At 44.0% G+C, this 27,678-nt stretch overlaps 1 long non-coding RNA gene across 5 annotated transcripts in view; it reads left to right on the forward strand.

The window, feature by feature from the left end:
* LOC137480797 (uncharacterized) overlaps positions 1 to 27,678 on the forward strand; it is a 149,149-nt gene that overhangs the window by 84,011 nt on the left and 37,460 nt on the right. Inside the window, exons 3-5 of one of the 5 annotated variants that reach the window (XR_011003089.1) lie at positions 6,676 to 6,738; positions 6,839 to 6,887; positions 7,003 to 7,964. The exons of the other annotated variants lie outside the window; for them this stretch is intronic. This is a non-coding gene — a long non-coding RNA (uncharacterized lncRNA). Of the gene's footprint in view, positions 1 to 6,675; positions 6,739 to 6,838; positions 6,888 to 7,002; positions 7,965 to 27,678 lie in introns of those variants that run through there. 5 annotated transcript variants of the gene reach the window in all.

Genomic DNA, 27,678 nt, shown 5'->3' on the forward strand with positions numbered 1-27,678 from the left:
CAAAGCAAAGTGACATTACCTTGTAAAATGGATTCTGTGAGAGATACATTTAATGATTTTCTTTTTTTTTCCTTCAGTAGTCAAAGGTAAACTGCTGCTAGCAATGTTATTGGACCTGGATTTCCTTCTTTTTTTCTTTTTTTTTTCCTCTTCCCTCTTAAAGGCTTTACCATTCAAAGACATGATGTTTTAGAGAGCTTTTGGCTCTAATTCACAGATGATGTGTAGTTCCCAAGTGCATCCTTTATGATAAGGAATCAGTTGTTTGAAAGTATTTTCTCAATAAGCAGGTTCAATTGATTCTCTGTGGCTGCTGCCTGAGCTGAGAAACTACTTTTTGGAGATGAGGATGAAGAAAACATGTAACAGAGAAGCTGGGTACTTAGTGACATCTGTTTGTTCAGAGATAGTAAGTTTCTTGGAAAGCCTCATATGTTGCCAGGTCACACAATTGTGTAGCTCTTTTGGGTGATCCATATGTTCTAAATGTGTCTTTAGCTCTCAAATAAAGAATCATATGATTTCTCCTACTTTTTTCTTCTTTCAATTGCTATGTGGGTAGATGTACAGCATCTTGCCCCCTGTTAGCCTCCCTCCTTGTGGATGACTCCATCAGACCTCTGGGACAAACTCCAATTGTGCTATATTGTTTCTTTCCAGAACATTAAAACCAGCCTCTGTATCACACAAACTGTGCTCTGTTCTCATGATGGTCATCCCTGCAGGGCAGCTGGAGCACCAGATCTCAGCTCCTGGTTTTGCAGTGCCATGAGAGGAGATCTAATGGGTCAAAGGGATCCCTTGCCAGATGCAAATGTACTCCAAAGCAGACCCTCAGGCAGTCACTCTGCAAGCTACTACTAAATGTTAATTCCAGTGGAAGTTAGTTTTTCATAACTCTGCTGAAGAAATAAAGCTGAAGGCAATGTTTAATCTGTCAAATACTTACTGGAGGACTGTTAGTTCATGTTTCTGTTATACTCTGGCAGTGCCCAGCTGCTGGCAAAAGGCATCTACTGGAGCCGAGGCAGGGAGGGGATGTTGTCACCAGGGCCTGTCCACTTTGGCTGTGTGTTACCAGACCACTAAAGGGGAGTGTTTGCAGGCTTTAGTGAAGAGGAAAGGCCCTACCAAATTGTCTTGGCAACAGGATTATCACTGACCAGCACGAAAATCCTTCTCCTTGGAGGTTATTGGCAATGGCTTGTCCCAAGATGCAGCTCAGCCATAAAGCTACTGAAACAATTTGAGGATAGCTGGTTTTAATTGCCTGATGATACTGACCCCATCACTGGGTAAATGCTTTAGGTGGCTGGAGTTGGTAGGACTGTGCTGTGTTTTTGTTCCCAGTGCTGGTCTTTCTGGGATGGTCCAGTTCTATTGACGTCTGCAGCTCAGACTGCAGTAAACACTGCTCCACTGGAGCTGTCCTCTTACACTCTGCTTTCCACAGCTTGCTTTTCCAGCTGTTTTTCAGAGGGCAACTGTTTCCTCCCTGGCTTGCAACAATGTTCAGAACATGCAGAAATTCCACCTTTGCATTTTGCAGACAGTCTGGTAGCTGTATTTTATAATTTCCTCTTTTTATTGTTGTCTACTTCTAAATGTCATTGGAAGCAGCCTTTAGTGCTTCTTTCCATAGCCTGTCCTTATAAAGATCTCCCATTAAATTTTGTGTCAGTTCAAGAGGAGGAAAGAACGTGGCCTTACCTTAGCCATGTGCAATAAACATTTGTTATGTGCCTGCTGCAGTTCACCTCCTTGGCCAGCCTGTGCTTTCCTTGGCTTTCTAGTTACTTAAATGAGTGTGGTTTGGGGACCTTGTGCTGCCCCATGCCTGTTACTGCCATGGTGAATTACACTGGCTGCTGGTACCCGCCCAGCCTCTGACAGCCATTGCAGGTACCATTTGTCAGAGGCTGTGCTGATGTGTCTCAGGAAAGGGCCTGGCACTTGACAGAGCAGTTGCTTCTCTCTCTTCCCCCAGCACAAATATGTGGGAGCCCCAGAGCTGCCTGTGCAGACTGTGGCAGTGCCAGCTCCTGCCAGGTTTTTGGGGATGTCTTCACTGCTGGAGTAAACATTTATTCATAGCATTCCTCGTAAGGATCTTCAACTTTTTAGGGCAAAGTCCTATTTTCTAAAGTTTTTTGAATGGTGAATTCACTGCTTTGGTTGTGTTACCCCACTGTTGCCTTCCATCCTGCCTTCCATCCTTCCTTTTAAAATTCTTTTTTCTCCTTCCTACCTGACCCCCCCCCCCCACCTCCCATTTAACTTAATTCTATCTAAATAAGTTCAGTGAAAATTTTGTATCAGCTGTTTAATATTGCTTACAAGCTGACAGCATTAGAAAGCTCCTTCTCCCCTGCTCACTCCAATACTTTCAGAAGCCCCTGCACCCATGGTGCAGTGTTGCCTCTGTGCTGCAGAGGAGGTGATTCAACCCTCACGAGCACAATCTTAGCTTCTTTCTGCTCAGCGTCTGGGTGCAGCAAGTACTGTGGTTTATTAGACACCATTATGTACAGAGAAACTTCAAGTGCTCCAACTTTCCCTAAACTCACAGTTTTGAGAGCATTCTTGAAACTTCCCATGTGGGTCAGTTTGATCTTGAAGGAGAGAGACGAATGCTGTTTGTCTGGGTTTGCTTCCCCTAACGAATGGTTCATTGATCCATGCTGGAAACTGTCAGCCTGGTTGACTGCAGGGAGCACAGCACAGATGGGAGCTGTGTTTCCCTTTCTCTGTAAGCCAAATGCCATTGATTGCCTTAGAACCAGAACATTTTCATTAGGCTCATTTTATTTCTCAGATTTTTGTCATTCACAATGTTTATGAAAGGAAGAAATTAATGGCCCTTGCTAAATAGTGCAGAGAATAACTGGGAAAGCTTCCCAGGGTTTTGGTCTGATCCTTACTTTCTTGCATTACGTCCTTGGGCTTTTGCATGGGTTGTTCTGGTAGCAAAGGCTGTGGACTGGTGTCACTCACAGAGCCTGGCTGCGGGGCTCCTGTGCTCCCCCTGTGTCACCTCCTCTGCTCCTGTGTGTGCTGGAGGTGGGGAAGGTCTTCAGGGGACAGAAATAATGAATTTTCCCCTTATAGGCACAGCCCATTCAGGGATATTTGGGCTGTTGACATGAGTGGTCCCAGAGGGGATCCCAAGGCAGTGCTGCCCTTCCCTGCTCTGATGCTGCTCTCTGCAATGCCTGAAGCTGCAAGGCTGAGATCAGAGGGTGCCTCTTCTCCCAGCAAGAGTGGAGAGGCTGCCTGGGTCCTGTCCTGTCCTGCATGGAGCTCTGTACTGTCTGAAGGGGCAGAAAACCCCCAAGTTGCAGAGAAAGCAGGGGCTGGCCAGCATCTGTCCATGGGATGTTTAATATCAAAGCCTGCTGGTGTTCCGGGATACCAGTGGTTGCACATATCCAAGTTCTGTCTGAGACCCCAACCCTGGTCAGGGACTTGTGAGGACTGAAAGCTGAGGAAAACAGAACAGACCCCAAGAAGGTAAAGCCTGTTGTCCATGGGCTGGGAACAGGAGGCCTGCCTGGCTGCTGCATGCTGTGTTCACGTGTGGCTGCTGCAGGGCCCTTGGTCCTACACCATGGGAATCCCTGCTTGCCTCAGTTTCTTTCCTATAGCATTTCACTCATCATCTGTCAGCAGCAGCTTTCCTCAGCAGCTCTTCTCCCTCCCACCTCTTGCACCCATCAGCCCCAGAGGGAAGCCAGCCCCTTGTATGGCACCTAGGGCATGGGGCTTGCTACCATGGGTGTGATGTCAGTGACCACTGCTTAGATCCATCCCCTCTGCCCTCGGGCTTTGCAGCCAAGCAGAGGCTTAAAGCAGAAAACAAAACAAACCTGTCAGAAACCCTGATATTTGTGTTGTTTCCCTGAAGGCAGAGTGCCATAGCAGGCAGCTGGGTAGCAGCAGTCACTTTGGAGAGCTGGATAGGGGCTGTTCCTCTTGTAGGGCTCAGGATTTTATCACGTGCTTCTTATTCTGCAGGTTTCCTAGTCTAGATGTATTTACTACATGGTCTCTTGGCTAATTATTTCTAGCATGGCACTGATTGAGCTGTTAATAAAGTGTGAAGGTGCCTCGCAGGCACTTTTTGAGTCTTAAAGAAATGATCTACATCTAAATTGCAAATAGTAAAATTTCCTTACCCACCAATATTAAGGTGATAGCACCTCCACTATTGTAAAATTAATCAAACTTCTCCTGGTGACAGAAATGTTAATTTAAATTTTTCGTCACAATTACAGAGAGAGTTATTGCAGCCTCTGACTTGTAATTAATTTCTCTTTCTTTTCATCACTGTGTTACAGCCCTTTGTAATAGTGATAAATGGAGTATCTACCTGACCTTTTTTTCTTATATAATATAAATTGGTTTTTGGTTTAAATAAAAACACTTCTGGTTAATTAGTGCTTTTCCATAAATAGGAGGATAGGAGAGAATAACTAGGGCTTGTTTCAAATAAGCAGTTAGTATGATATGCAGCCAGAAATGAGATTGGGAGTAGCAGGGACCAAATACAATGTTAGACACTGCCCCCATGTTATGTGTTGTCCCAGTGGAACCACATGTGCAGAAAACAGACAATGAGGAGAGGTTTGCTGCTGCTGAGGAAGGATTGAAAATAGGATTGGCAGAGGATAGGGGTGCATCAAACCACTGGCATGGGCAAGAACTGGGAGAGGATAAAGGGATTATTGTCACAAGAAGAAAATTAATGGGTCAATCAGTCAAATGTCATAAGTATGTCAGCACCAGGAATACAAAGGAGGAACTTCAGGTCTTGTGTGTAATCACTGTTATAATTTAAAAGCTGCAGCAGAGGCTTGGCAGAAAATGCCTATGGAGGGAGTCCTGACAGAAGAGTTACAACTCATTCAGAGAGGACTTGGCCATGGGGGAGCAGCTGAGACTCAGACTGAAGCTGTGGTGTGTCTGCTGCAAGGCTCCAGGTGTGGGAACAGGAATTCTGTCAGGGACAGTCAGCTGTGGACCACCAGAGAGGTGGGGCAAATGACACTGCTGCTGAGCATCTGGCAGATCAGTTCCCTGGTGGGCTGTGTGAGAGAAAGGAAGAGAGAAATAAGTGAACTATTGCCAAGTCCTGGTGTGGCTTGGAAAAGGGAGGTTGACTATTCAACTGGATTTGTTTGAGGCTCATCCAGGGATAGAGTACACTGTTTTAGTAAAATCACCTGGGTATCATATGTCACAAGTGGCTGTGAGTCCAGAAGTTGATAGCATTAATCCCTAATTACAGGCTATCTCATCTTAATTACTCTATGACATTCAGTGATCTGTGTTACGGGAGAGAAGAGAATAAATGATGCAAATACTGCCTCAGGCTGTACAACCTCATAGATCAGTAAATATCAAATTTTGTATATCTTTGATAAGCATCCACTTTTTTTAATGCTGGTTTGAAACATGTTTCTTTTATGGTTAACTTTCCCACCTGTAAAATTTGTGTGCCTGTGCTGCGGTCTCTGGGTTTCACCCAGGCAAGTCTTCTGTTAGAGGCATTTGGCCACCAACCAATTTGCCAGGCAAACTACATTTTTCACTCAAATGTAGTTAATGACCCAAACGAAATGAAATGCTTGTTACGGGTTGATTTAAACAATGTGGTCTAATGACAATGTTCTCTCCTTTCTGCCCACTCTCAATTACAATTCCACTTTATTTCAACTAGGCTAAAAGAAAACGAGCTTTTTAAACAAGGCTCAGGAACGTGTCTGTTGGCTGGAGGGAAGTGAGAAGGGGGGAACCATTTAGCTGGAGATTTTTACTTTCAAATTTCCTGACAAAAATTAATTAGAAGAATAATGTAATTACAATAAATGTATCTCATTGGTCCCTAGTGGCTTGTTTCTAAACACTGAAGGATTATTTAGGCATTTGTGACAGCAACAAAAAGTAACAAATAATTGTAATGGGTTCTTTTTATATACAATAAAAATGACATAGAGTAGCTGCATGTTTTACTAATTTTTGCTACAGGATCTTAAAGAGGTGGGATGTTGTGCAGTTGGTTTAATTTTTGCTGTGGGTGCAGAGGTTGGATTTGGGATGGGATGCTGACTGGTATTCCTACTGGTGTCCCACAAGTGGCTTGGGAAGATGGGTACCCCAGCACCCAGAAATGTGGATATCTCCACTTGCTGTGGTGCCCAAATTGCATGTTCCTCCCATGAGATGGAAGGAGTAAATATTCCCTGCAACTGAAGCTGAGATCAGTGGCTGTTGTGGCTTGATTTTCATCATGCCTGTGATGAACCCTCTGTTACTGGTGAAGATGGGCAAACCCTTCCTGGGGCACTTTTATCCCAAAGCTCAGCAAGGCAGGAGTAGTGCACCTGTGGAGTTGGAGAACACTGGGATAAATCCACCTCCACTGCTTTTCTCTGCTTGTTACAGGACTTGCGTCTGCAGAAACCTGAGAATTGTGATGTGATTTAGCCTTATAGATCCCTTGTGTTTGGGTCTTTTCAGTTATTCTTGTTTCACTGTGTTTCCAGGGTAAGTGAAACTTGAAGGAAAAATATCACTGTCATGCAAGTTGGATTTAACCAGTTATAAACATATAGATAAGGTGGACATATATCATCTTAATTCACCTCCTCTCCTTCTAAATTATTTTGCTTGCAGTGCAGAGGTCTCTCTAGTATGTCCTATCCTATCCTGCTGAACATCTACAGCTTTGTGAGGTAAGTATGTGCTTTATCCTGGCTTGGATTCATCAAGGAGATGGTAGAGTTATGTGGAAAGACCCGTGATCTGGACATGCCTGTTCTTTTTTCATTTTCTATAGAAAAACAGTCCTTACAGCAAAGCTGGCCTAGCTTTGGGATGTTGGTTAGGTGAGATGAATCCCAGCCTCTAACAGGGTTTGGATCTTAAAGGTTGTACATAAGAGCCATTGGTGGAGACATATGAACACTGTAAATCTTTTTACTGCATGTACCAACCATAAAGAGAAGTGATCTTCAAATGACATCATCAACACAAAGGGCACTAGGAGAAGTTCCAATTTATGACACAGTAAATCATCAAGCAGTCTAGTAATGAACATTGAGCCTGGACAGTTTTGCAAAGTGAGTTCCCATATAGAATGGTATTGTGCACTGAAATGTGGGCTCCAAACCTGCTTAGCTAGTACCACTTAAGCTGCTTTAGTGAGACCATTTTAGATTTCCACAGTCGACCAATCTTCCCAAATTGCTCAGTGTCTAATGTAATCCCAGATGTATTTACCATACTTCATTGTATTTATAGAGGTGACTAGGCCATGAAGACATGGCTTATTTCCAGGGACAAGAAGTCCAGGTTCTTCAGTGTATTTCCCTCTAAAAGCAATGCTGTGGCGCTCTTGGAGTGTGTGGTGAACACATTTGTCTTTGCTCAGTGACGATGGTTGATCATTAGCAAAATGTATTTGAGTATTTATGGTTACAGGCATATTGACCTTAATGCTCCACACAGCAGTGATGGGATCACTGCCAGCCACCATGGGGGAGGTGCCACGTTCCTGTGCACAGCTCTCCCTGAGCAGAGAAAATGCCTCCAAGCCATGGCAGCCGGGAAGGGCAGTATATGAGAGGAGCAAGTCCTTGGTTCAAGGGTGATAAACTGGCTGCTACAGCCCTGCTCTTTTCCTCTCCACTGGTTCTAGCCCTCACTGAGCACACAGGCTGTTAAAGCACATGCTCCTCTGGGGCTCTTCTGCAGAGCTGCCCTGCAGTAAAGGGATTACACTAATCGGTACCAGTGTGAGGATGTGGCCCGTGGACATGTCTGCTGGTGATGCTGCCAGAATTCGTGCTTGAGGGGTGTTCTGCTCCAGCAGAACAGTAGCTTTGTCATGTCACTACCAGTGGATGCACATCTGCATATTCCTTTATTCTTGGAAGTGCCTAAAGTCAAGTTATGTTTGCAAAATAAATATATAATGTCCTGAAGGATAATTTATATTTTGCTATAGGCTTAGGGTGATTCCTGGCTTGGCAAAAACCAGGCTTTTCTGTTGAGCAACATGACAGTCTTGTGACATAATGAATTACACACAGCTGTTTTTTCTCTGGCTTAGGAATTTTGTTTCATTATTACTGTATCAGTACGATTTTTCAGTATTATTGAATCTGGACTCTGCTTACAGGCATATCGAATTATTCATATGCTAGAGTGAAATATGATATGGAGAGGAGCATAGAATGTGCTTTATTTCTGTGTAACTGCATATGTAATGGTGTATAAAGACTCAGGAGCAGCTACTTAGATGCAATGTCTCTTCTGCTTTCTCATTCACCACAATCATTTGTAAGTTTCCTCTCCTAGCACTGATTCTCTTCTTCACCTCACTTTCCTGGAGTTCTTTCTAATCTAACAGCCTTTTAGACAGTTGACAGAAGTAATTAAATAAAATAGACTTCAAGGGGATGGCTGACATGCCTTGTGTTCAGCTGCAGTGTTAACAAGGCTGAGCCTTTGGGATTGGATCTACAACCTCCACAGGAGTTTGTGGGACATACTGAACTTCCACTGACTTTATAAGAAATTGAGAAGGTATTTAGTATAGGAAAGGGCTTTGGGGAGTGCTTTTCCAGGCCTGCTCTGGGATGAAAAGGAAGCTCTTGGAATGGAAATCTCAGATGACAGAATACCAGTATTTACTCCTCAAGCCAGCCAAGGACACAGGAGTTAGAGGCATACAGGGGGCAGATTTAAGAACTCACTCTATGCCTCAAATGTCACTGGTTTACTCCTAAGTAGGATGTTAGTCTTATGGAAAAAAGGCTGAGCTGAAAGTCTCACCTATGGCGAAGTAGGGATGGATGATATGAAATACCTTGTCAGAAAGTGCAAGTTGGTCAGTCACATTCCCTAACTGTATGTCCAATTGTATGAAATGTCAGTTTCCAATTGCCAATGCCCTTGAATTTTCCAAGTGTTATTTTGATGGTGCAAATACATTTTGCTTTACATTAATATTTTATTGCATCTTCAGCAGCAGGGATTAAAAACTCCCTTTTGTGTTTTGTTAGTGCTTCTGTCCATCTTCAGTGAAATGTGTCTTAATAAAATACTGCACAGTTTACTACCAAATCCAGTGTGCCTACAGGTTTCCATTTAGGTAACAGGGAATGCCCAGCTTGGCTGTGTACAGGTGGTACAAGGCCACTTGACTCTCTCTGTTACAGGCTCAGTCTGTGTCAGGTTTCTCTGGAGAGCAGTGTTGTGATTTAATAACTGGTCTGCAGGTCCATGAATTACATCTAGGGATGATAACACAAACGGGTTACTTGGGTTAACTCAAGCCACTCTCTTGAGCACACTGGATCAATTTCCTAATGGATCAAAGTGGGTGTGTTTTGGAAAACTGCTGGCACGTGTGTATGTACAGTCCCACACTGCATCACATAGACAAAACCAATTCTAAATTTTGTTCTATTTTAGTCTGTTCACATTTCATCTGTATTTGAGACTTTTGAAGTTGAATGAAGCACTGGAGATTGTGCTAAATGGAGTGACTTGGGACTGGTGAGTGAGTGGTCTAAATGTTCATTTCCTATCTCTTCAGTGTTGTGAAGTTTAAATAGTGGGGACAGGGAATATTGGTGAAACAGAGTCCATAGCTTGAATTGCAACATTTGCTGCCCTCTAGCCTGGTGATAATACCAAGCAAAGGAAATACCTGCAGTTAGATGTCTGGGTATTTATCCTAAGCCTTTCTTCTTTAGGATCCTTTTCGTCCACTTGATTTATCAAGCTGGAGAAAAGCCATAGCATAAATCCATAGTTTGCTATCAAATTAAGCTAAAGCAAAACCTCTCCTTACTGCATAAAATTTGGCAATTTTTTTCATGTCTTTACTAATGGGATTCATTCAATCCCTTTACTAAGTGCGTCTTGCTTGTGTAAGCTCAAACATGCAGCTGAGACCTGTGGACACCCTGCCATGTAGAAATGAAGCAGAGACAAAACCTGTGGAATGGCATTGGTTTTACATGTTTGTCCATTTAGGTACACAAGAATCTGGTTGGTGTTTTGTGCTCCAAAGAGATGTAAAATGTTGATATTATGGCACCTCGGTTAAAATTCTTTATGTTTGTGGCCAAAACTTACAGTTTTGTGTGTAAAGTGGTTTCTGAGAATGAGTGTGGGTCTTAGCCAACTATGCTGCTCCTCTGTCCAGATTTGGGTTGTTGTGCAGACCCCTCAGTCACTACTTGACATCAAAGAGAGGAGAAGCCTGGCTATTTTGGGAAGATAGCTCTCCAAGTCTGTTCCTCTCAAAAGCCAGGTATCAAAGGAAGTTGATAAAGTTGCTGGTGAACGCTTTCTAGTCTTTTAGTGTAATCACTGAAATGGGGGATACAAAGGAGGTGGCATATCAGGGGCACTTATGTTTCAAATGAAGTCTGGAGATGGAAGAGTGTCTTGGGTTGATTTCTGTGCAGCTTCAGTAGTGCTGAGTGAAACTGGCTTACACATTTGATATGGCATGCTACTCTTTTTTTCCTTATTATTTTTTTGCATAACTAGTTTCGTTGACAGTGGACTGGTTTTGCTCCTTTGATCTCTGCTCGGTTTGACTGTATTTTCAATAACTACTTAGTATAAAAATAAAATGTGCAGGCTGCATCAAATAAACTAATTAAAGATTAGAATGAAAAAGTGTCAAAATCCCTCGCCCTCGCTGAGGCAGATTAGTCACTGCATATGAGACACAATCAAATAACTAATGGGTTGCTGTAGTAACGGGGGAATCGATACCCCTTGGCCGGTCAGGGAGTTGACAGTAATTTCTGCTGGGTCATAGATTCTGGAAAATGAAGTGCCACCGACTACAGCACAAGTAATCTCTGTGGACTTTTTGACAACAGAGCATCCTACAAAGTTTATATCAAAGAAAATGTTAATCCCTCAAGTCTGCTTGTTTACCTCTGCAGGGCTTGTCTGATATTGCTACAGCCACAGACAATTAAGTTTAGCCTCTGGTGTGGGCTCTTGATGGGTTAGCTCTGCAAACAAGCTTTTGGTTTTGCTTCCTAAGTGATGGGTTCGTAGGACATGGCAGTACCAGGATGCTGGACTGTGGGAAGGGGAATGTGGAACAGTCCAGTCTGCTGCGCCAAATCAGCTCCTCTTACTTGAGGAAATCTCCTACTGAAGTCAAGAGAAGTTCAGCTTGAGTGCCGAGGAGGAATTGCACTTGGGTACTTATAGGGTGGTTTGTAACCCAACTGTAAAGTCAGGTTTGCTGTAAGCTGTGTGTATTTGTCCCTTGCAACCCAGAATTTCCAAGATATTCCCTTGTTTTCTCTGAATTGACTGCAAACCCTCTGGGCTGGGATCACTCATGTGTCTGGGCAGCACCTAGAGCCGTGTCAGCTGTGTATCCTGGCTGCTGATGGGTGGGAAATGGGACTCAGTGGTGGGACAGGCAGCACAGCTCTCCATCCAGGAGTGGGAGCTGCAACCTCCCAGTACAAGGACTTGAGAAGGAAACCAGCAAGTAGAGAGGACTCCAGCAGGATTTCCCAGCTGCAGACAGGGAGAGAGAGAGTCCTGTGAAGCACAAGGAGTTAATGCTAGCCAGTGAGCTACAGGGGGATAATAAGTCCTTCCAAACGTTTGGGGGGGCTGGTAGTGCTGGAGGGAAAGTAGGCCACTCCCTAATGAGGGGAGTGGTGGTGTTAATTACGTCTGGAAATGGCCTGAGCTCCTGAAATTCATCTTCAGCAAAAAACGATCATGAAAATAGGATCAGGCAATTAGGAAAGGGGGTAGGGGGGCGGAACAGTGTAAAAATAGCCGGGATAATTAAGAGCCCAGAAGGGACCATCTAAAGCACCGGCAAACGGTGCAAAGAGGGTCCTGCCTTTGCTGCGCTCCCCGGTCTCCGGCTGCGGGGCCGGAGCAGGCGCTGGCACGGAGGATGAGCAGGAGGCTCCCAGCTCCAGCGCTGCCCGTGCCGATGGCTCAGCTGTGCCACGGCTGCTGGGTGGCCGGGACGCTTGCCATGCCTCGAGCCTCGCTCATGACAGTGCCGCTGCCACCCCTGTGCTCCAGAATCCCTGGGAAATCGGCTGGGCTGGGGGTGCAAGAGGGGCACTGGATGGAGCGCTTACAGCCGCACGGGGAGGGGGCAGCAAGGGCAGCCCTGAGGCTTGCCGCTGGGCTGAGCTGTGGAAAGCAGAGCTGCTTTCGCTCCCTGCAGCCTCCTGCTGTGCTCTCAGGGTGCCTGTGTCCTGCTGGCACTGGGGAGCGCTCCCCCTTCACCCGTTCCCCAGCTGATGGGGCCAATGTGTAGTGGGGAAATGCCCAGCCTTACTTTGATGCTCAGCCACAGCTCTGCAGCTGCTGCTGGCGTCCGTGCTGGTTAGTACATAATGTTGGTGAATAATAATACCTGACCCAGTAGAACAAGAAGTCTTTTATCAAACACATTTAAAGAAAAATGACAGTCCGTGTAGCATGTAATAGAATGGATGATAAATCACAAAATGGGGAAAAACAATTGTTACTCTTGCTGGTACGAGTTCCCGTTCAGAAGGGCCATAAGTTATGTTTTTGATGACATAAATTTAATGAAGTTCTCTGGAAATGCTGACCAGAAGTCAATATACAACTCAGCCCTAAGAAGTTTCCTAATAATACCTCTGTTTGTTTTAGGTAATAGATCTGTTCACGTGTACCTCTCCTTTTAAGTGCTGTGATATGATACCATGATGAAGTTACAATATGGAGCTGGACTAAAACAGCATTATCAGAAATGTTACCCCCAAACAAATTAGCAGTTGTGATGTCTGCCCTCTGGTTACAAAACCTTGTTCCTTTTGTCTTTTGCTATAACTTGTAATAACAAAGCCTGTGATGTAAATGTCTTCAGGGTATGTTTCCAGTAGCAAAGTGTGAAACTTGTTTCAGTGGGGATATGGGGGGGAGCAGACTTCTTTAAAATTCAAGACAAAGGATTTTTTGCCTTGGGCATTCCAGTTGCAGCTGCTGTTGATACCCACATGTCTGGTTATGTAATCCACAATCTTTAAAATTGACAAACAAAACAAAAAAATACCCCCAGAAATGTAGTTACTAATTTCTCCGGAGATTGATTTATGGTAGAGAGGTTGCAGATTTCAAATGAGTGAGGCGTTTTTTGTATTTACAGCTGTAGAGCCTTGGATGAAGCAATAAAATGGAATGAGGGTTTGGATTTTTTTTTTAAACTGAAAATAGAAATTCACAGGTCTTACGCCAAAGTCAGCGCAAAGACCTCCATTGGGTCCTATGTTTTTTCTTCAACAGGGCATAGGAATAATTGCAAATTTTAAAAGAAATATAGAAAAAAAACCCCCAAAACCCAGGCCTCAAAGCTGTGGCTGATCTCAGCTCTGCTTGTGTTGTAACAGGTCAAGGGGGAGCTCCTGTCTCTGGCTCACCAAGGGAGGCAGATTCCTGAGACGCTGTCCCCAAACCTCTGCCAGTGACAGCAGGGCAGGCATCCTGTCACTCTAAACTCCACCTGGCTCCAGCCCTTTTTGGACTGCTCTGTGCAGGTGGGAGAAGATCCTGATGGGAAGTTCTCCTCCCTGTCCTTTGCCATTGGCAGCGTTCCCAAAGGAGTCAGTAAAGGGTCATGAGCCAGCCTGGGTGTGCAGGGTTTTGGGCAGGGACCTGTCTGCTGGGAGGTGCAGTGCAGGCAGGACACCAGAGGACATGAACCCTGGGCATCAGGAGTAGATGGGAAAAAGAGATGGTGGTTTGGGTGAGCGTGATGAGCCGTGATCAGCACATGCATGAGTTTGTGTGCATAGCTGTGCAAGCCAACTGTGTAGAAGGGTTTGGGTCTGGGCTTCTCTGCCATGGGGGTTTGTTTTCCCAAGCCAGCATGCTCATGGTTATTTATCGTTGCCATCACCCTTCCTGGGAATCAAAGAATGAGCTAACTTGTGCTCCTCAGGAGCAGTACCTGCCTTCATTTCAACAAAGGAAACAGAGACAGTATTTGGTTAGATATAGCTAAGTGTTGCTTTTTATTTTTAAGATGCCACAGAGAAAACTTAGAGTGTAGAAGCTTAATCCATAATGGTGACACTTCACTTATCCAGGCAACTGGGAAGTGCTTAAATAGTGGAGCCTGTGGCTTAATTATTTACCTGTGGCTTAATTGGGTGTAATTCTACTGAAGAGTCTGTTTATTTTCCTATGGAGAGGCTCTAAGATGCTTCTAAATGAAAATGTTACTGGTCTCTACCTGTGTACCCCTTGACTTCAGTAGCACAGAGCTCATTTAAACATGCAGAAACCTATAAAAAACATGTTTTCTCTGGTGCAATCAGCCTATGTTTTCCTCTGGTTCTGCAGCTGGGAATGCATATTAGGAGGTGAGAAAACCCCTCCCATATTTCTGTACACATTGCTCTGCTCAAACCTGGCACAAGAACTATTGCTTGCCAAGAGAGACTCCCTAGAGAGGAGAGAACATTGGGAACCCCCTGGAACTGTCTCTAGAGTGATCCTACACTGGCACCTTCATCTGACCCCAAAGGTCTTGTGAGCAAGAGTCTAGGTGGGCTTAGGGAGGCTCATGCTCTTCTCTTGTTGGTACTCCACATGCTTTTCATCCTCTGCAAATTCCATGTTGGTAATTTTTTCTGTCCTAGAGCTGGGAAGGATCCTTTTTGCAGGATCAGATACTCAAAAGTTTTTCTCCTATTAGTGTGTCTGTGGGTATTTGCTGTTTATATTCCAGGCACAGCTCCCTGGTGAATAGAGGCAGTCCAGGGGCTCTACCCTGGCCACTCATCCTTGTTTGGATGACCCTTTTGACTTCAGTGCGTTACTTCTGCATGCCTAAGAATAGTTTTACTTTGTGAGAGGTTAGAGGATTGAATACCAGGGCTTACCATTTGCATATCCTGGTTAGAGTCTAAACCTTTGCTTGCATCCAAGTGTGTGGAAAATCTCCCTCCTGTTCTGCCAATATAAAGTCCTAGGAAAAGATTTTTATCTTGAATATCCATTTAATTCAAACTAAATGCGCTCATATACATTCTAGCTGGGTTTTCAATTCAGAAGGCTGATTTTTCTTCTCCCCATTCCCCCTCCTTTACACAGAGGCTCATACCAGGATCTTCTTTTTGAATATCTGTAGGCAATTTCCTTGTAGTACTTGGACCTCCAAGCTTCCTTGGACTTCTACAACAACAGAAGCTTTATATCATTGGTTTTTCACCCCAAAATGCTTAGTTTCTATTAACAGCCTTACAAAAGGGCAGTGTATTACTACGTGGTGATCCCAATGATAAATGAAGCACATTATATGTGAAGTAAAGGCTCTATTTATCCTTGTGGTTTTTTTTCCAAAGTCCCAGCAGGTTTAATGTGAGTAGCTTTTGATGACCTTTGTAACAAATCAAGAGTAAACCTCAGTGCATTCTCACAAAGGTAGACAGCATTGCAGGCATTTTTTAAATTGAAATAGCAATAACAGCAACGAGCTCTATTAGTAGTATTTGATAATGCAAAAAAAGTTAATGTTCACTGAAAGCCAGGTGCCAGCACTGTTTGATTGTTTACCAACACAGTCATAAAGAAACAGAGTTATTAGAGGATCTGAAATCACTCAGTAATTCAGCTGCTGACGTTGATGGATGGAACTTGGCTGTTCCTCTTTGCTAAAGCTGCTGACTGGATAAATGTTTTATTCATGGAGCCCAGGGCAGGAAGGGATGCCAAAGGTTTAAGAATATTTTAAGAAACTCTTTGAGATGTCAAGCAAGTTAGCAGGTGTTGTTAAGCAAAGGAGCTGAAGTACTACATTTAAACATAACTGAGCTCTCAACATATACAACAACAATACATCAAAAGCCAGGATGCAATTCTTGTCTTGAGCAGTATATGGAATGATGAGTTGGGAATACAAGTCCTTTTATTTCCTGCACTTTTGTACCTTCAGTCATCTCACAGCCTTGTCTCTTTGAGCATTGTTATACCAAAGGGAATTTTCACACACCACACTGTGATTTTAGGCTTGGAAACAAATAAATATTTAGATACTAAACCCTACAAGGTCACATATTTATATCAAAGACAAAATAAATTATATTGTGACAATGTTCATGAAAATTGCAGCCAGGAACAAACAATTTGGGTCAGAATAATGGACTCTGCCTGACTGCTCAGTGGGAGAAGTTGTTCAAAATGGTGGTTATCAACAGGCTATTGTCAAAATACAGTATAATGAGGAATTTCCCTTTATCCTCTTCACCCTGCATGTGCCTTCTTTTTGTCCCAGTCTGCCAGCAGCAAGTCTAGAACTTCTCACCTTCTTGGGGGGGCTTTGCAGCAGTGAAGGACTGGCTTGTGATTTAAGTGATTCTTTTAAATGCCTTGATTTTGTTTTACAAGAATTCAGATCTGGATCCATTGTTGAATTTTAATGAAGACATCCTTACCCCCACAATCTCCTGCATGGGCAAGTGTTTGAATATTTCATAATCAATATTAATAACTTCTTTTAAGTTGCTGCAGTCTCATAAGAGCAGAACAGATGAGCTCTTGATGGAAGTGAACTGTCAGTCCGAACACTGTGACATTAGGAAATCGCTCCATTTCCAAGTCGAGCTGTGTGAAATGTCCTTTCTTGCCAAGGGAGCAGCAAAGTATAGTTTAAATGTGCCTTATTATGACATCTCATGAGTATAAAAATTGGGAAGGGTATTAAAAATGAGTAATTAAAACTGGAGACTGATAGATAATGGCAAATAAAAAGCAGGTAACTACTGCACTCCCACTGCCCTTTTGATTTGCAGAGATTCAGTGCTAAAGACCAAAAGCATATTTCTCATGGGCCCTAACTAAAATTCAAACCCAATAGACTGACAGTTAAAAATACTGTCCAAAAAAAAAGCTGTCAAGTTGTATCAAAATAAGTCATAATATTACCTCCCTTTATCTGTCAAAGGCATTGATTATTTTCAATAGAGGAGCCCTCTGACAGTCGTTGAAACTGAAAAATCCTGTGTTGGAACGTTTTGGTTGACACATGTCACTATTTCTTAAACAGATAAGTCAAATATGTTATTTTTGACTCTCTGTAGGAGCAAGTGTGTTTATGTAGTATTTTATGAAAGATAAATAATACAGAAGGAAAGGAATATGCATTAGCACTGCATTTTCTCAGCTATTTTTATCAGTGGATTTTTTGTTGCATCTTTCAAAAATGTTCTTTGCATAAAATAATGTATTCCTTTGGTGGCTGTGATACATTGCAGGGATTTTCTAAGGTACCCTGAAGTAATTCAGATAATCAGTGAACCATATTGACGCTATTCTTAGTTGCAGCTGTCAGTTCACTGTTGACTAGGCTGAACTTCTGTTTCCCACCAGCCACACGTCCGTAGCAGTGATTCAGACATTAATGCCCTGCCAAATGCCCGCTTGCATTGTGCATGGACAAACTGAGAAGGGCAAAATAAGGACTGCATCTGGGACTTGCTGCCAGTTTTTGGAGTGAAACTGGGGTTGAGTCTCTTCCCAAACTCTTTCTGTGCCTGTCAGTTTTCAAGTGGTGGATTTGGACAGCCCTGGTTTACAGGTGTTGGCTTTGCAGTCCTGCAGGGTGTGTTTAGCAGAAAAGAAAGTGTGTTTTCCAGCTCAATTCTTATGTTTGGAAATAGGGACAACTTTCCAGCTGAAACCTTAGCAAATGGAGAATGTTTCCAGTATGTCCCGTGAGAGAGAGCTGTTGAGTGGCAGAGCCATTGTGATTGCTAGCACCATCAAGACGGTGAGAACTGGCTGAGACAGCAGCCAGAGACAGGCTAATACCCTTGTAGACAGTCATTATTATTCATTAGCACATATTGTACTTCCTCCTAAATATAATTCAGGCTACACTTGCATCACATTAAAGTAACACTAAATCTTTCTGTAATTTGAAGGAAATACTACTCCCAGCTGTTGTTGCAGAAGTGAACTAAACAAAATCCGAAGAGGTGCTAAAGGAACAACCATAAAACTCCAACTGCATTTGGCACACATCTCCTTTGGTGCTGTTTATCACAGAAGTGGTTGGAAGCGAAACTCTACGCCTTTGAACACGATGATTTTGTGCTCCTGGCATCTCACACCTTGGGAATTACTCTGCCAAAATGAAGCAAGCTCTCAGACTCCTCAGGTACTTGAGCACTTTGCTGCTTGTGAGGGAGTGGGGTGACTGATGAACTGAGCAATTCAGTTCCTGGAGCAGGTTGTCGTGAGGGACACAACAGTCCAATAATTTGACTGCTGGTGGAAATGAGGTGCACAGGGGCTGAACTTCAAAGACATCTGGGTGCCTAATTCTGTCTCAGTGTAACAGAAGTGGGGCCCTAAGCTCCAGGGATGAGCTGGCCTGTGCAGCGTGGCTCTGCCTGCACCAGCTCAACCTGAATGAAGGCCAGCGTTTAAACAGCTTCTCTGTTGCAAGCTTGTCCTAAGAGCTGTAAGCTCTTGTCATTTCGGTTTGCATTTTTACAGCATTTAGTGGGATAAGGTCCTTACCCATGTGGCTGCTCAGGAGCTGTCAAGATGAATTACTATTAATGGTAACAATAATAGAAATAAACAAGTGTAAACAGGGATAGCGACAGGCTTAGAGTTCTGACAGACCTGGAAAGCTTTGATCTTGTTTTGGTAGAGATCAGGATGTGCTGCCTCCCCAGATGACAGGCTTGGGATGGAGGAAAGAAAAAAGAGCTGTAAATATTGCCTGTAAATTGTGCCTCCATCGTCCTCCTCAGACTCCCTTCCCCATTAGCTCTGATGATTTACTGAGAATGCGTGTTTAAGTACCAGCAAAAAAACAACTCTGAAATTAACCCCAGCAAACTTACAGTGGCACACCTGACCCCAGAAATGTGCAGTGCTGATCATCCAAGTGGTAATAGATGGCTCAGTGTAAAGCAGAAGAGAAGGAAGCAGGGACTGAGGAAGGGACTGAGCAGGAAGTGCCATTAAAAAGGAAGCAGGGACTGAGCTGCTGAGTGGTGACAGCCGTGGAAAGACACAAACCAGCATGGGGTTCTGGCAGTGTGTTGTGTTCAGAAGATAGAGAGGCAAAGAGAGGAAAAAGGGGTGTGTGTGCATATGGCCAAAAAGGAATTTTAGCATAAGCCAGAAATTCCAGTGTGTGGATGGGCTGCCTGTTGGGATGGAAGCACCAGCCTTTGGGGGCTGGCATTGGCCAAAAGGCTCCTGGAGAAAGGGAAAGTGCTGCAGGAATCTGACCGGCAGCAGGTGTACCCATTGTCCATGGAAATGAACTGAGGACAGGGAAGGAGCCTAATTTACAGGGAAGTGGCAGACTGTAATTTTTGTCTATGTGCAGATTTGGTTCTTTCAGACAGATTTAGCAGATCAAGCAGATTTATGCTTCTTTCAGACACTTTTGCTAATAAGCCAATGACTCAGAGCCTGCAGCAGATGGGATTCTTTAGCTGAGGTAGAAACAATTGCTTTTGTCCTAAAAAGAAAGTTGCTATTTTTCCTTTCTAGAAAACTGATCTCTGGAAAATGTGATTTTTCCTTCCCATCAGAAACACAGCTTCTTTAAATAACACCCAGCTATGCTTGTGGACTCTTATCTAATATGCAGAAATTCTCATTAGAAGAAAGTTACTTGTGACAACTTAGTATGTCATATGCTAGGGAAAATATTTTTAAAAATAAATTCCTGTAATTAATAATATCCCAGAAGCCACTGCCAACAGCCACAGCACTAACTGGTGATTTGTGGTGAGCTCTCCAGGTGTCTGAACAGCAAGATGCCTTCCTGCAGGAGGCTGCTGCCAAGAACGTGGGGCTATTCTGTGGTAAGAAGAGAACCGTATGTCTGCTTCCATGCCTTTGGTCACTGACTTGATACCCAAGTGGAGACCAGTGAGGGGTGGAATTCCTCGTAGGTTGGTGTTGAGAGCTCTTCTGTGCAATATTCCTGTTGGCTGTACCTCTCCTACAAAGGCAGTCTGAGAGAGCTGGAGTTGTTCAGCCTGGAGGAGAAAAGGCTTTGGGTACACAAAGGGTCTATGAGGGGGTGGAGGGGGGCTTGTTACAAGGATGTGTAGTGATGGGACAAGAGGAAATGCATTTAAACTGAGAGTAGGTTTATATTAGACATGAGGAAGAAGTTCTTACCGTGAGGGTGCTGAGGCATTGCATGAGTTGCTCAGAGAAACTCTGGATGCTCCATCCCTGGAAGTGTTCAAGACCAGACTGGATAGGTGAAAGGTGTCCCTGCACATGGCAGGGGGTCTGGAAGTAGGTGATCTTTAGGCTACCTTCCAACCCAAACCATTCTATGATGAAATCCTTGGACAGGGACATCCATCTAGATGAGAAACTGCTGAAGATTCCCTTCACTTCTCTTCTTCCCCCTGTAGATGTTCAAAAACTTGATTCCCTCTAAAGTAATTCAGCTTCTTTTTTTTTTTTTTTTCAGAAAAGCATTCACTCTATAGGAAGTTTGTGATGGATGGCAGCAAGCATGAATATATCATTATAAAAAGACATTCTGAATTCAAAAACCTTATGTAGTCTGAATTTCACTGAGGGGTATTTCTTTTCACAGACTATAGAAGTGTGTGGTACATGGGGTGGTGAAACCTTTCCTGACATTGTTTTGTTTAAATCCCTTTGAAGACTGTCATGTTCACTTTTCTTGAAAATTGTGTTACAGCAGCCAGAGGAGGAGGGTTTGTTTGGCTTGGTGATGTGCATATGAATGCACCCTGGGAAGTGACAGAGGCTTTACTACTTCCCTCTTTGTAGACTTGTGGTGCAGGTACAGAAAGTTGAGGTTTGAGATTTGAAAATGCTTTAAAAATAAATTAGTTTTGTATTTATGGTACGATACATGCATTCTTTGAAAATCATGTCTCTGTGGAGAGCTTCAGTAATTACATATACAGACATTTGTATGGCAGGCACCCCTTGAGCCTGTACTCAGTATTTTATGATCATCTGAAAAAGTAAGTAGCAAATTGCTGAAATTTGATGCTCCAAAATTTAATCAAATCTAAGTGTGACTAAGAATTTCCTTTGAATTTACCAAAGCTGTATTAATCAAAATACTGATAACAAAATGCAATGTGAGTAAAAGGAAGTTACTCTTAATTGTATGGAACAGTTGAATGTCTAATGGGGTGAGCTTCAAAACAAAAAAAAAAAATCTCAAAGAGCTCAATGGAAAACATCTGCTGAGGTCTGAGCAGTGATCAGGAAAGCATAAATATAAAATGGCATGACATTAATTTGTTGAATAGAGGACAGCACTGAAAATATGACAGTGTTGTTCTAGAGATGGTGATGTGGCCTCACCTTGGGAAGCATGCTTGGTTTGGTTACCCTAATTAAAAAATGATAGAGCAGGAAATAGAAGAGGTTCAGTGAAGGGCAGCAAACCTAATCAGAAGCATAAAAAATACTTTAGAGGGAAGATTTGCATGCAGCAGAGACTGCAAAGGTTAAGTCTGTTTATTTTAGGCAGAACAATACATAGGAAGTGCCACTGAGAGACAGGCTGTGATGGATATAAATAAAACACCAATACCATGGCTTTTTCCTCTCTTGGATAAGAAAGAGAGACATAAAATTAAATTTGAAGTCAATGCATGGAACAGCTTAGATAGGAAGCACTCTTAACCTAAGTTTTAATTAGCCTGTGGGGCTCATTGCCACAAGGTAGGATATTGAGACTGACAGATTGGCATTGTTTGTGTGATTAGCAGTATCACCTCCAGTGGGGTGGCATGCAGCTCCATCCCATGCACTTTGGGCTGTATGCTGCACACAGCTTATCCCCCAGGCATGCTGGTCTACGATTCTCCTTTATGGGATTTTACAGGGCCTTTTGAAGCAGCTGGCACATGTTGGTCTCTAGGCCATTGCTTGACTCCAGGACTATGAATTCTGTGTTAGTGACAAGGAGTGGGTAATAATTCCTGGATAAAAAAAAACAACTGCAGAAATTAGGATTGTTGTGGTTTCCCCTCATCCCACCTTTTGGACTTCCCTGTGAGTTGACTGAGTACATCAGCTTTGAGGAGAGATTTTGGCTTCCCATGGAAGGTATCCATTTGCCCATTCTGGATCGATTTATTTTGCTTTCTTTGTCCTCTTAATAGCTTGCATCCCTTACAGTCTTTAATTATTGCACATTTTGGACTTTTTCACTCCAAACCAGCTGCTATCAATAAACTGGTCCAGTAATTATTTCTCTGGCTTCAGAAAATGGCTGCCGTGAAGTCAGAGGCAGTAGGAACAGGTGGGCTGCACAATGCCTGTTTGATTTGGTAAACAGCATTAGAAAATTGGCACTGTGACTTCCTCCCTGTAACAGACCAGTTCTACAGCTTTTGTTGATCACATGCTGCATGCTTTCCAATGTCACAGCATACGTTCTTTGCCATTGCAAGACATTAATTGCTTTTTTTGTTTTCTTTTGAAAATGTAGACATTTAAAACGTATGAAATATCCATGGGATGGAAATCCTTCAAATGTGAATTGGTGTTTGGTTGGGGAGAGCCCTTTGGGAAAAGGGGAGGGTACAGATGGATTGACAAAGAGCAGGCTGAGCCTGGGGTGCAGCGCCGGCACAGATGCTCTGCTCTGTACCGTTCCAACTCTGTGCCCAAAAATTGTGCTCTGAGGCACTCTGTGCTTGTAGGACAATTTAGCCTAATGTAGAGCTGGTAACTTGGCACGCAGGAGTCCTGCAGTCTGTTCTTGGCTCTGCTCAGGCCCCCTGGGTGAGCTTAGGGAAGTCACTGCAGAAACCTCAGTTCTCTCCAGAATGGGGATTGGGAACCTCCAGTCCCACAAAAGGGCTCTGTGAGTTGCTGGGGAACAGTCAGACTAAATTTGGGGTGAGCTGGTGCCTGCTCCTTCTGAGGATGGGGCTGTGCATGGGGCCATGTCGGGGTGCAGTCACCCCCAGCAGCCCCCAGTGCTGTGAGCTGCCAGCTTTCCTGCCCCTCACAGCATCACAGTGCAGCTTCAGTAGCAAATAACACATCTGGGCTTCTCTGTTCATCTCTTCTTCCTGTCTCAGATTTTATCCCATGTAACCCTCAACAGTCACATTTGGAAGTGCTGTTTTCTGCCAAGGCTCTCTGTAACGAGGTCCTGCAGGAAGGGCTTTGTGAGACAGCTGATACTGAGGGGCTCAGAGGAGGCCATGGCTAATGAGAGAAACAGTCCTGTCCCTAAAAAAGATCTAGGGGACTTCAGTTCCCTTGCTATCCTCTCCACATTGCTTGGAGAGCAAACTTCATCCCTTTGGGAGAGGAGGCAGCAACTGCTCCTCCTGAGAGCACTGAGCAAAATTCATTCTCCACTGCAGGTCACAAAGGAGCCAGTAAATAGATTCCTCTATTATTCTCCCCCAGGAGTGGCTGAAAAATGGTGACAGTGGATTTCTTCCTCCTGCCACTGCTTAGCATTAGGGCACATATGTGGGAATCCTGTGCCATAAAGGATAAGGAAGGGGGAGACAAACTCTCGGGGGGCTCCCCCTGCCCCACAGATGAGAGATTTGCTTCTTCCTAGCACAGCAATACAGTGATTCTTCATCTTAAGGGCAAGCTGGATGACAAAAGTGGGCCAATATCAGATTTGTATGAAACCTGGTGGATTTTAAACAGAAGAGAGCTGTGTCCCTGCTCACATGGACATCTAAAAATCCTGGTTTTCTGCTTCCCATGCTAGCAGTGCAGCTGTTAAAGCTCTGGAACATTTTTGGACAAAAAGTACAATGTTCCTGTGAGACTTTAAAAATGAATTAATAGAACATTGATTTAACTTACTGGCTTTTTGCAATGCCTTTGTTTCCAGGCAGTAAAAGTCTACTTGCCAATTGTCCAGCCAGAAGCCAGTATCTATAAAAACCTGCCCCAGGCAGTTTGTGGAGGGCCTTAGTTAATTAAGATATGCATTATCATCTCTGCTTTGGGCTGCTTGTGAGAGAATGTAAAAAGCACAACTAGACAACTGTCTTTTCCTCCTGTTTTGAGACTCATTCTAGATCCCACTGTGATTGCCAGCAGCAGACAAGGAACAGAGCCAGAAGAGTGAAAATTAATAGTGGTGGCATCTGAAATCTCCATCCATGAGCTTAAAAGCACTCCTGCTTTAGATTGGGCCTTTATTTGCAGGGGCAACAGCTCATTCCCCTAGTATGAGTGCTGGAAAATTTAAAAATAGAGTGTGAAGACCCCTGCTGCCATTCTGCACAAGGCTTCAGACAGCACATGGAGTTCTTTGTGGCCAAAAGGGATATGTGCTGTTGTCTATGTTACTGTGTCTGTTCAGGCATATGCATTCTACAGAGTGGCTCTGTTCTTAATAGTCAAGGGTAAAATGGTATCCTGAGGAGTTTCTTCTCAAGTATTATAGGTGTTTGGTTCTTGAACACACAGTTTTAGTGAATGAGAAAGCAGCAGTGCTTTGTTCTCAGGCTCCATCTTCCCCTTTGCCACCTTTCTTCTCTCACAGGGACTCTGCTTCCCTCTCTCTGGCTGCCTTGCACTAGGGCATAAGCCATCCTTGTCCTTCCCATGGGGACTATCCCTGCCTGCACACCTTTTCTGCTGCCTGCCCAAAACCTCAGAGTTTTGGAGCCCCTGGAGTTTTTTCCAGCCCAGAAAAGCCCTGGTGTGCATGTTTCACATTCTTCATGGTGCAAAAGTGGTTGGGAGCCAGCTGGCCTGGGAATGCAGCAAGCTCCAAGCTTCAGCATATCAGGTGTACTCTTTGCTTTGGAGATGAATGTATCAGGAAAGGTCTGCTTGGGTATGGGCACGTGGTTCCAGTGAGATGCTCACTACCTCTTTCCTAGACCATCAAAACTTGTCTGGTTTCTTCAGCCTGCTATGGTTGAGTTGTTTGACCTAGAAAGGGGTTAGGGAGGGCTCTGAAGCCAGTCAGCAGCTTCCTGAGCCAACTATTCCCCAGGGAGGAAGGAAAGCTCCTAAGCCCTAGATAAAACACTCATCACTTAGACAAATGTGCAGAGATCCTCAAATCCTCCCTAGAAATAGGGGATTGCAATATTAAACATAATTATGAAATGTCTATAGAGCTGCAGCTACAGATGGAGCTTTATGAGTGGTTTGAAGTAATGCTGCACCAGCATCAATTATCCCCGGCAACTGCACAAAGATATTTTTAGGGTGATATTTTCATTTTAAAGCAGCAGTCGGTCACTTGCAGCCACCAGCCAGGTGCCACCTCACCATTTACACCCCAAGCATGCAGTGATCTCAGCAAAGCCTGGCCTGTCCTGTTCTCTTGTCTCAATAATCAACAGCTCAGATGAACATTTTCCATGATCTTGGCACCTCTGCTGTCAAAATTGCTGTGAATGAGGCAGCTTGCCTCTCTTTTCCTGCAGCTGTGAATATTAGCTACAGAGTAGCACTAAATTTTGTTTAAGCTACAGTAATTCCACCCAGTGATGAATGTCACTACCTGAATAATTTGGGTAATTTCCTGCAGCTCTAGTGTACTAGCAGAGAAATGAATGTTAATTTACTGCTAATTTAGTATACTAACCCTTAATTAGCAATGAGCAAGCCCTGAAATATTTGATTCTGAAAGCTCATCAAACTTTTACCAGAAAAAAAAAAATTCTCCCCTCCCAGCTGAACTCTTCACTCTATTTGAGGTTATTAGCAAAATGCTATGGGTGTGCCGTTCATTACCTCTCACGAGGATATATGTAGCTGGGAACACCCCCATTTTCCACTCTTGCCGCAGAAATCCATTTAGAAGATTCCTGCTCTTATGCAATATACTCAGCTGTTGTAGGGTATTGCTGTGTGCAGAGCTGCTGTAGCTTTACTGACAGGCAAGATTAATCATGGAATCATTTAGGCTGGAAAAGACCTTTAAGATCATTGAGTCCAACCGTAAGCCTTACACTAATTGCACAGATTATCAATGACTGGTGTCTAAAGAGGTGAGAGAAGGGCTGAGTGTATCTAATGGGCTGGGCTGGTGCTGCAGGAGGCAGCACATGGCTCTGTGGAAAATCTGGATGTGTCATGACAAGATCATTTCCCACTTTTTTCTCTAGGCTCTTTTGCTCTTTTTCAGACAGGTCTGGTGTATCCTACTCAGTAGTTCTATAGATTTTAATTTTATTTTTTTGTGTGATAATTTGCAGAATAAGGCAGAGCGCAGGCTGAACAGGCACCTGTGTGAGCAGAGTAGGGCATCACAAGCAGCCCTGCCTGTGAATGGAGTGTGTGCATGAAGGTGGTGGGTCAGGAGGAGAAGGGACTTGGGAAAGGAAATGAAAGAAAGATATGCATGTCAGCTGAACTGCTGAAGCCAAGCCAAGCACTAAGCTGGGCAATGGGCCAGCACATGACTTATCTCTGCCTCTGTGCTGGTACTGGAGGATTTTTGCAGAGGAAAGACCAAACTGTAAGGTGAATTTTGCTATTGCTGGAGATGAAGTCAAGCAAAGCCCCATAATGCTGGGGTGCTCTGCTAATTGTCCAGCAGAAGTTTCCCCTGCTGTGCAGGGTTATTGGTATGTCATCCAGCCCAAAAGCTCAGTGAAGAGTGGAAGAAATTTCAGTGGTGAAGAAAGACACTGTGTGCCTTTCCTGTCCCCAGCAAAGGTGGAACAGCCACAGAGGGGAGAGAGGGTGGGAACTGCTCATGGTGTGGTTTTATACCCTGACTGGGAGCAAGTTACCCAGCACCCATCACTGCAAGTTGATTTCCTATGCAAAAAATGAACTTTCCTGCTTCAATCTTTGCAGATTTACCCTTCCCAAGTGCACTCTTGGTGTGGGTTGCTTTAGTGTTTCTGCCTGGGACCCCAGTATTTACCTGACATTTGTCAGTCCCCCTTGTTCTACTTTCCCTCCTGCCTCTTAGGGTCCTTTCCTGGCCCCCCATTGGTCACCTGGTTGAGTGACAAGGACTGAATTTCTAGTGCTAGGGATTATCAAAAATATTCTCCATAATACAGGGTTCACTGAACAGCTTCAGTCAAATCTTTCACAAAGTTAATGGGAAGGTCTTCTCCTAGAAATGACCAGTGCTGGATATTCAGAGAAGTGGCCATGGCAGATAAGCTCCAGTTTATCTGCTGTGAGGTTGGGTGTGTGCAAATTGAAGCCTGTCCAGCTGGGCCAGGGCTGCTGCAGCTCTAGGTGGGCCAAAACCACCAAACTGCAGAGTTCCACAGCCTTGCCCAGTGCCTGGGCAGCCCCTGGCAGCACACAGCTCCCTGCCCTGCATCCATAATGCCGTGATCCAGATCTTCCCCACTGCCATGAGACTGGCTCCAGCTTAGGTTCCTCGAGAGGAATTCACAGTCAGACAGGTGCAAAAGAGCTGTGCTGAGAAAGGAGCTCTTTCTAAGGCGAGGGAAGCTGTTGGATGACAAACGGATTTAAAATGTTGGCCAACCCTCTACCGGCCATGTCCCTCTTCCCTTCTCTCCCTCTGTTTCCCAATGTGTCTGTTGCCCCTTCTCAGGTCTCACCAAATTTCTCTGCAGCTGATGAACAACACAACAGAAAATCCAACACTTTTCTTCCTTATGTAAATGCCCCCATTCAGTGCCAGAGGATACATTTCACCCCAAA

The sequence above is a fragment of the Anomalospiza imberbis genome, chromosome 11 (genome assembly GCF_031753505.1).
Source record: "Anomalospiza imberbis isolate Cuckoo-Finch-1a 21T00152 chromosome 11, ASM3175350v1, whole genome shotgun sequence".
Classification (NCBI taxonomy): Eukaryota; Metazoa; Chordata; class Aves; order Passeriformes; family Viduidae; genus Anomalospiza; species Anomalospiza imberbis.